Raw genomic sequence first — 9903 nt, 5'->3', positions numbered from 1 at the left:
TGATGAGTCCTATTTTACAACTCGATGTTGACTTGAAATTTTTCAAGTCGAGTCGTGTTTATAAAATTTAAGTCAAGTCGAGTCGAATTTTTGAGTTTATGTTTAAATTTAATAATAAATATTTATAATATTAAGATATTATTTGATTCCAATTTAAATGGTTTCTTATAACCATATACAATACATGTGTATTTCTTCGTATTTTTTGATGTTTGATAAAAATTTATGATACAGAGTCGAGGGACTCAACTCAAACTTAAAAATCAATCCACTAATTACTAAAAATTTCGAGTTATTCTAGTTACTATTCGAGTTATTCTAGCTATATTTTACAACTCGATTTAAACTTGAAATTTTTTTGAGCCAAGTCGAGTTTATGAAATTACAACTCAAAGTTAATTTCAGTCGAGTTTTCTTAAGTCAAAAAATATACATTCTCAAAATAAGCACATGAACTTAAATAAACAAAACATACTAAAAATAATCAACGAAGGCAAAAATTTTCAACCAAATTATCACTAAGTCAACTAAATGCAAACAATTGAACAACATCATAAGACCAATAGGTGAAATTCTCATGAAATATTTACCCCTCACTTAAATCGTATTGCCCTAACACGAAAATAAAATATAAAGCGCAAGAGAAAGGGTAAAGAATACTCCATGTGCTTATTGGTGATGATGGCAAAATGGGATAGTCGATTGGGTTCGAACGCTCAAAGAGAAACTGTCGGAGTGCAGATTGATGCCAAAGTTTCCTACAAAGTCAAAGGGAAATAACATTAGTAATGGGTAACAAAATAAGCTCATTTATTTACCTTAAACTTTCTGATTGACAATGGGTGATGGTGTCCGTGATTAATCGATGAAAGGAAAAGAGCAGAGATAAAAACATAATGAGTAGCAATGGCACGACAAAATGAAAAGGTTGGCTGGTTAATCCTAGATAGGGGAAATGTTTGAATTAGGGGGAAAGATAAAAGTGTGAGAGGCAAAGGTGATAAAATTTTAGGGGGTTTGCTAACGTCCGTTGTGCCCCATATGGCTTTACTAACATGTGTCGTTAATGAAACGACACACTCCACTGCTCCTCTCATTATGCTTGAGTTCTAGCTACTGGAGGGGGTCAAGAAATGGCTCGATTCGACTGAAAATACTCTTTTAACTCTAATTAAGTCCAAATAAAATCACCAGGTCTCCTAAAAAATAAAAATAAAAATTAACGTAAGTAAAACACTAAAAATAAAAGAAAAAAAATTAAAATTCAAGAATATTAAAGAAATGAAATTAAAAATGGGTTGCCTCCCATAAAGTGATTCGTTTAATGTCGTTTAGCTCGACGACCTAATTCAAATTACAGGATTTTTTTGAGATGCTTCCTCTGTTTCATGCGTTTTCTCCAACTAAGAAATTTCCTACAAGAACTTATATGATCGACAAGCTCCTTCAATTTGTCCTTGTAGCTTCGAACAATCTCATAAGTATTTCTTTGGGTTTTTTCATTTATATAAGCTTGTCCGAAACAATGGTCGATAATGCATCATTTTTGCCAAAAAATGAGTTCTACAAATGTTCCGATAATTATTTCGACTCTACTTTCGATACCTGCAAAATAGAAGAAAGAAATTTAGATTTAGAAGAAACCAAATGCGAATCAAAATTCATGGAAAAAATTTATTCAAACTTCCTAATTCCTATGTAGTCCTTTGATTCCCTGCAAAAATCGGTAGATAAGTTAGCTTCCACAAATTCACTTGCCAAAGAATCAACAACATCAATAAAATTAAGGCTCGCCACTTTGTCCGAGTATTTCATAGATTTGTAAACGTCAAATTTGATGACCTCGTCGTCAAACTCCATAGTTAAAATACCACTTCGGACATCAATCTTTGTTGTGTTGTACTCAAGAAGGGTTGGCCGAGAAGAATTTCAGATTCGGTATTGTTGTGATCATTTTTCATGTCAATTATATAAAAATCAACATGAAATATCAAATCATTTACCTTCACTAAAACATTTTCTAATACTCCCTCAAGGTAAATAATTGATTGATCGGCGAGTTGAGCCGTGACCCTTGTTTCTTTCAACGATTCATTGGAAAAAATTTCGTAGACGAAAAACAACATTACGTTGATGGATGCACCTAAGTTGCACATGCACACTTAATTTGAACATTGCCAATCTTACAAGATGTGGCAAACATACCTTGGTCCTTAAACTTTGGTGGAAGTTGTCATTGAAAAACTGCCAACACAGTCTCGCTCAAGTTCATCTTTTCATTTTCAGCGAGTCTCCTTCGATTTGTGCAAAGATCTTTACGGATCTTGGCATATTTGGGCACTTTCCGAATCATCTCAAAAAACATAATGTTAATTTTAACTTTTCGAAATATGTCTAAAATTTCTTTCTCCTCTATTTTCTTGTCTTGATTCATTAATCTAGAAGAAAAAGGTGGCAGAACTTCGTAAGGAGAAGAAAAATAATAAGAAGAGGCATGATTACCTGAGATAGGTGGATTCGAAGATTCATCTTCTTTTTTCTTTGGTGGTGTGCCTTTTTCCTTGGATTCTTTTGGAGTTTCACACGAGACGACGATACCATTTCAGAGAGTAATTGCACTGACATTTTCCTTCGGATTTGTTTTAGTTTGTGATGGCAATCGGCCTCAGGATTCTAGGTTCCCAACTATTTGAGTCAATTAGCTCATTTGTTTTTCAATCTCTTAAAAGCGAGTTTGTGTTTGAGTTTGGAATTTCTCTTGGGACAAGGCTAATTTTTCAACAATTGTTTCAAATGAGGATTTTTGTGGCATTTTGATAGGAAACTGATGAGGTCTCAGTTGATAAATTAGGTTGATATTTTTATTATTTTTATAACTTAGATTCAGATTGTCTCTCCATCCCAAATTGAAGGTGTTGCCGTAAGGATTACAGGCTCTTTGGAGAGGTCCCGAAAAGTTGCCTACGGCATTCACTTGTGCGTAAGATCTATCTTGTAACATTGAGAAATAATCCATAGGATGATCTAACATCGTACAAACTCCACAAAAATTTGCGGCCCCAATCTTTCCTAAAATAAGAGAATTAACTATGTCATTTAATTTGTGTATTTTATTCTCAAGTGAAACAATACTTACTTCGTGAACTCGTCGGTTGGGTTCACTCGAGGACTCGAATTACTATGAACTGTCAGTCATGGTCGAAATTAACGTTCTTGCTGTATCCAGGGTTGACGAGGGCACCACCACTGGAGGCACCTACCATTTTCTTATCTACCAGAAGCATTCCTTCATAAAGATATTGAAGGAGTGTATATTCATATAAACCATATTACGGACAACTAGCGCATAATTTTTTAAATCTCTCCTAATAATCGTAAAGGGTCTCTTCTTCACTTTTTTTTAATTCCTAAACTGCTTCTCCTTATTTCGCTCACTTTCACCGTTGGGAAAAACTTGTCAAAGAAAACATGAGATAAACTAGCCTAGGTAGTAATGGAATTCAGTGATAAATAAAATAACCATTCCCCAGTCGGATCGGCTAAGGAAAAAATAATGCTCAAAGTTTTATTTGATCCTCGGAAACTCCCTGAGGCTTCATGCTACTGCAAACCATGTGAAATTATATGAGGTGTTTATGCGGACTCTCACTGGGAAGGTCGTGACAAGTGTAAAGGAAATAGATTAATCTCGTCTTAAGTTGAAAAAGGGTTTCTTCATCAGGAAAAACCATGTAAAGTGGTTGTTGAATGGCAAGTGCTGAGGCCAATTCTCAGATTGTGTGCTTGTCTATCAGTTCAAGTGTTGTTGGCATGGAATGCGATTTGACCTTTGCAGTGGCGTCATGTATTACTTCTTCACAGGTATTGTTGTTAAATGATGCTTTGAGATTTGGATCTGATTATTCTTGGCGTTGTGTTTCTTGTTGTTTCCTCCTTTCCCGAAGTCTTAGTCCACGTAGTCTCTGGGCTTGTGCTTCAATCTCAAGTTTAAAATCTACTAGGTCTCTGAGATGTTACCTGGTCATAACTTTAAAACAAAACTAAATTAGTAATTTTACTGAAGTCCCTGACAATAGCACCAATTTTGACAAGCAACGTTTTACTCTTCAAAATAAAAATAAATCCTCTTCAAAATAAAATAAATAAAATTGAAAATAGTATAGTGAAATAGGGTCGTTCCATAGGGACTTGGTAATTTCTGATGGAAATTTGTGTCAATTTTAGTCTAGGTAATTTCAAAAATAATAAAAAAATGGGGTTTTGGCGAGAATGAGATGAAGTAAAGAAATGTAGAAAATGAAAACTAGAAGCAAGGAAAAATAAATTAAATGTAAATAAGATTGAAAAAATATCAATGAGAAAACTGCCTCAAGCTAGCTTTGCTTCAATTCTGTTGATCATCGATATGGATTTTTTCTCTATGATTCATGTCGGTTACAGTCTACAAGGCCCAACCCATTGTAACTTGCCTTTCTCTCTAGTAACCGATCTTTACAAGTCACTCTTCGAAAGCCGATTCTTGAATGGACTAACCACAACTATTGTCGTTAGAACGAACAAAATTAAGTACTGGAAAGGCCTGACTCGGATTATGTTGTCTCGTTAAGAATCAAATCAGATCTCATTTTTTTCTTAACAGACCGATACTATGTATTTTCATAGGAAGTCGAATTGTCATAGGTCGATCCTTCCTCCCAACTATCAATTAAAACAACATCCAGACCAACTAGCCCTTTTTGATTTGAAAGCATTTTAATTTTGTAAGTAAGGCCGATTTCCAAACTAATAAATCAGAAAATCAAAAATATATCCCGAAGGGAATTAAATGCTTTTCAATTCTCACTTATGGAATTGAGTCATTGCTACCTCTCGGCTATAAGGAAAATTAGCTAAGCATGATACGCATCATACTTAGCATATTTGTTAAAAAAACAGTAAAAGCTCAAATAAAGAAAAATGGAAAGGAAAAGGAAAAAAAAGCTTTTATTAAAATCAAAAACAAAGTAACAAAAATGAAACTCAAAATATCCTAAGCATTACCCTAATAAGGGTATTTATAGGCCTCTAAACCCTAACATAGCATGAAATTTAAAATAAATAAAATCAAAAGATAATTCAAATATTTTAACTTCAAACTTAGAAACTAAATTCATAAGATATCTCCTCAGATCGTGCTGAATGGGCAACTTCCATAATCCTTCTTGTGCTGATTGGACCTTCTAGAAACTGTCACGTTAAACATGTGTCATGCCCAACGTCGTGCCCATGTCTCCAGACGCGATCAGAAAATAAGAAAAGGTTGTAGAATGTATCCTTTTGATGTCAATTCTGGAAAACAGATCATTGCACTAAAATAAACATAACACATCCAAATCAGCAGTGATATATTCATAAAATGGAAGAATTAACAAGTAAAAAGTATCAATTTGAAATGCTCATCAAATTCTCCCTCACTTGTCTCATGCTTGTCCTCAAGCATGCTTTGATCAAATTAGTTAAAACTCAATCTATTTCCCTTCACTTCATCTCATACCCAAGTAAATTATGCAAGCCAAGTTCACAATAACTACTTGAATCAAGACATCAATCAGTTGAAGAAACATAAGTAGGATCAAGTCAACAAAATTGTACTTTCAATCATGCATCGGTCAAAATTCAACCTAACTCAATTCCTTACCAAGTTTCACTCAATTCACTATATGTATTTCGGGTGCAATTACGCTCAAAGTTGGAACTAAACAAGAATTTTCATAGGCTTGTAGTATAATAAAATCTCCACTACTTAACAAAAACAAAATGCAAAGATCATTGGGTCTTTAAAAAGGGTGTAATGGGGCTCAGGTGGAGGTAGGAAAAAGACTAAAAAAAGAGGTTCATAATTGAGACAAAGAATACTTCAAATAATTCAACCAAATCAACGAGCAAAGCAAGATAAATGAAACATCAACAAGATAAATGAAACGACCAAATATTCACATCAAAGACATAAACTAACCATTTTTTTTCTTTTTTTTTTTTTTTTTTTTTTTTTTTTTTTTTTTCGCATGCTCCTGTTTTTTTCTCTTTTTTTCCTCGTGGAACAATGTCACACACATGCTTCATTTCTTTATCTCAACAAGGTTGAAAAGAATTAAAAACAAAAAGTCTCGGGTTTTAGATTGAGGTGAAAACAAAGAAGCGGATATCATATGTTAGAATTGAATTGTTGAAATTTTTTATAGTTTTTGACTGCTAGGTACTAAAATGAAACAAAAACTAAATTTTATATATGATTTTGAAAAAAATGAAAGTTTAAGTATTAAAACAGACTAAAACTAATAGTTTAGATATTAAACACATAATTTACCCTATAAAAAAGTATTTTCGTAAACACAAATTTAGGGGTGAGTGTTCGATCAAGTCGAGTCAAAAACATTGTGTTATGCGAGTTGAAGAGTCATATTTTACAACTCGAAGTTAACTTGGAATTTTTTCTACTCGAGAAGAGTTTATAAAATTCAAGTCGAGTCGAGTCAAATTTTCGAGTTTATGTTTAATTTTTATTATAAATTTTTAATTATAAATATTTATAATATTAAGATATTATTTGATTCAAATTTAAATTGTTTTTATAACCATATTTAATAAATGTCTATTTCTTCGCATTTTTTCACGTGTGATATAATTTTGATACAGAGTCGAGGGATTAACTCAAACTTGAAAATCAATCTACTAACTATTAAAATTTTTAAGTTATTCTAGTTACTATTCGAGTTGTATTTTACAATTCGATTTAAACTATAAATTTTTTCGAATCAAATCGAGTTTATAAAATTACAACTCAAAATTAATTTCAATCAATTTTTCTTTAATAAAAAAATCAATTTTTTATGTCGAGTTAAGTTTTATTCACACTTAAATACAATCAATAAAAAAACGCAAAATGCCTTCACTCTTATGTATTTTTCGAGCTCGCTCCGATTATCCAGCCGTTAAAGATGTGACACGTAGGATCCGAAAGTGGGGCCCGAATACTTTTCTTGGTTGATGTCGTTTTCTATGCGTTTTGAGAAACTTCTTTCTAGTCTGGAAATTTTTGGGGACCCACCAACCAAATTTCCATGTTTCTCAAATCACAAAAGGGGTAGTTTCGTAAGTTGAGGTGATGATGATGGTCTTTTTAATCCATCCATCATCATCATCATGGAGGTTGATGTGGACGAGTAGCATGCATGGATCTTTCTATTTAAATATGTCATAAAGCAGGCTCAACGTGTAAACGAATCAAACGAATACGAACTCAAGTATGTTTATGTTCGTTTAAATTTAACCGAATAAACGAATGAACACGAATAATTAAACGAACAAAATTTCTCGTTCGTATTTTTTTATTAAGAAATTTAGCTTATTCGTTCATGTTTGTTCGTTAAAATGTTAAGCGAACATAAATGAATGAATGTAAACAAACAAAGACGGACGAATGTAAACGAACATAAAATTAATTAGGTTCATATTTTAGAAGAGTTTGTTTTCTTTCCATATAATTATAGGATTTGCATTTTCCTTAATTGATTTGAATATTTTTTATTTGGGTTTAAAATTAATTAAATTTAAAAATATTAATGGGTTTAGGTTAAAAAATTTTAAGTCTTAATATTTCAAACAAGTCTAGAGAACGTAAACGAACAGACATAAACAAACATAAACAAATGAACATTAATGAACGAACATAAATGAACGGATTACCGAACATTCACGAACATAAATAAACGAACGAACTTTTTGTTCGTATTCTTTTATTTAATTAAATGAACATAAATTATTATTCATGTCCGTTCATTTAGTAAATAAATGAACATAAATGGACATGCTAACAAACGATTTGCTGAAAGTTTGGTTTGTTTACATCGTATCTTAAAGTGTAAACCCATTCTGAAAACTGTGGAGTGATGATGGACGATGGTTTAGGCCTTTGAAATAAATGGCATTCTATGAAGGTAACCCATATCTCTTAAATCCTTCTATTACCCTTATGGTGCATTTGGTTCATGAAATGTAGTATTACCTCCGGAAATAAAATTACGAAATGCAACATTATCTGTCATATTACTGTAAATGTTAAATTGTTGTGTTTGGTTCGTTTAGCATGAATGTAAGATTACAATGTTTGGTTAAAGGAATAAAAGATTACTAGAATGTATATTTTACTAAATTGTCCTTGTTATATATTTGTTTTTTAAACAAATTGAATTTTAAATATTCAAATGAAAATATTTGTATAAAATATCATAGAGAATATATAATTTTATTATTTTTAATTTATATATTTTCTTTATAAAATTTAAATTCAAAAAAATTATATAATTTTTTACAAAATTTAAAAGATAAATGGGTTTAATGAAAGGGTTTAATTTTATTTTAACCCTTGATCATATAAAATTCTAATTGTGAACTTTTTTGTAAATCTAAAATAGTTTAAGGATACATTTACATTTTACCCTTCATAGAATTTTTTTTACTCAACGGTTAGTTGATGGACATTTTTGGAAAAAATGTTTTAAGGACATTTTAGTCCAAAGCCATGGAAAAGATTAATACCTAAGGAATGGGGGATGACATTCCCGGTAATAAGCCCCCAAAATATCCCTGTTGCGAATGACTTATTACCCCCATTAGTAATCCGTGCAATCCAAACATGGGTATTACATTCCAGAAAAAAATCCCTCAGTAATGTAACATCCACCATCCAAACGACCCCTTAATTAATGTCTCATCTCCTTATTGGCCTTCCATGTCAATTAATTTTAGGGTACAAGTATATAAAAGGTGCAGTGCTTGATCGAGAGATTCGATTATTAAAGTTATAAAATAATTATTTGATTAAAACATTATTTTATTAAGTCTTTCAACTATTAAAGGTATATAAAAGATATAATTTTTTAATAGGAAGTGTCAGGTAGACCACACAGTCGGAATAAAAAATATTTCTTGAGGGACTCGTCACTCCGACGTGATGAGTCCCAATAAAAAATAATTGTTATATCAAATTTTTTAAAAGAAAATTAAAAAAATTATATTTTAATGGCCATGGTATAATTTTGAATTTTTTTTACAGTTGGATTAACCATTGTTCAACTATCGAATTTTTTTTAATTTCAAGGGAACTCATCACACCAGAGTGACGAGTTCTAATGACTATTTTCAATTTGAAAAAACTAGTCGTTGGGTAGAGTAGTATAAATAGAGGTTTGGGTTGGATTGATTTTTTACTTGTAATCAAACATTCTACTGAGAGCAAAAGCTTTTGTGTTGAAATGGCCTCAAGAAAAGAAATGTTACATCTTGATGAAGTTCATATTTCGTCGATCGAGTTGACAATGGTAAGTTTAATTTGTTTTATTTCATTTTAGCTTTGACATAATTATATATTAATATATTTATTTATGTAATTGTATTAAATAATTTAATTTCAAATTGTAGTGAGAGGAATGAACCATTCGTCATCGAGGAATGACGAATAAAGAGCCACATGAACAGATGGTAATATATCTTTAACAATTCGGATTATATGGAGCAACGTTGTTTTCGCAGATTTAAAGTGATGACGGCACTGATATCGGCGTTGATTGAGCGTATGAGGCCTGAAACGTATACGTTTTATTTACCTTGTGGTGAAGTGACGATAACTTTGGAAGATGTCGCGTATCAAATTGGCATTTCGATTAATGGTATGTCATTGGTGCTTCGCAACACTTATGAGGTAAATGTTCTTATTTCAAATTTATTGAGAAAAGAGGCTCCAACCAGTCATTGATGGGTTGTGGGTACAAATGACGTGGTTAGAAAGCGAATTTAGAGTAGATGAACAATCAATGGAGCAAGAGGTGATATATGCAGCTCGATCATATCTTTTGATGATGATTG

Source organism: Hibiscus syriacus, unplaced genomic scaffold, assembly GCF_006381635.1.
Source record: "Hibiscus syriacus cultivar Baekdansim isolate YM2019G1 unplaced genomic scaffold, ASM638163v2 tig00112488_pilon, whole genome shotgun sequence".
NCBI classification, from domain to species: Eukaryota; Viridiplantae; Streptophyta; class Magnoliopsida; order Malvales; family Malvaceae; genus Hibiscus; species Hibiscus syriacus.
This window is presented reverse-complemented; position numbering follows the sequence as displayed.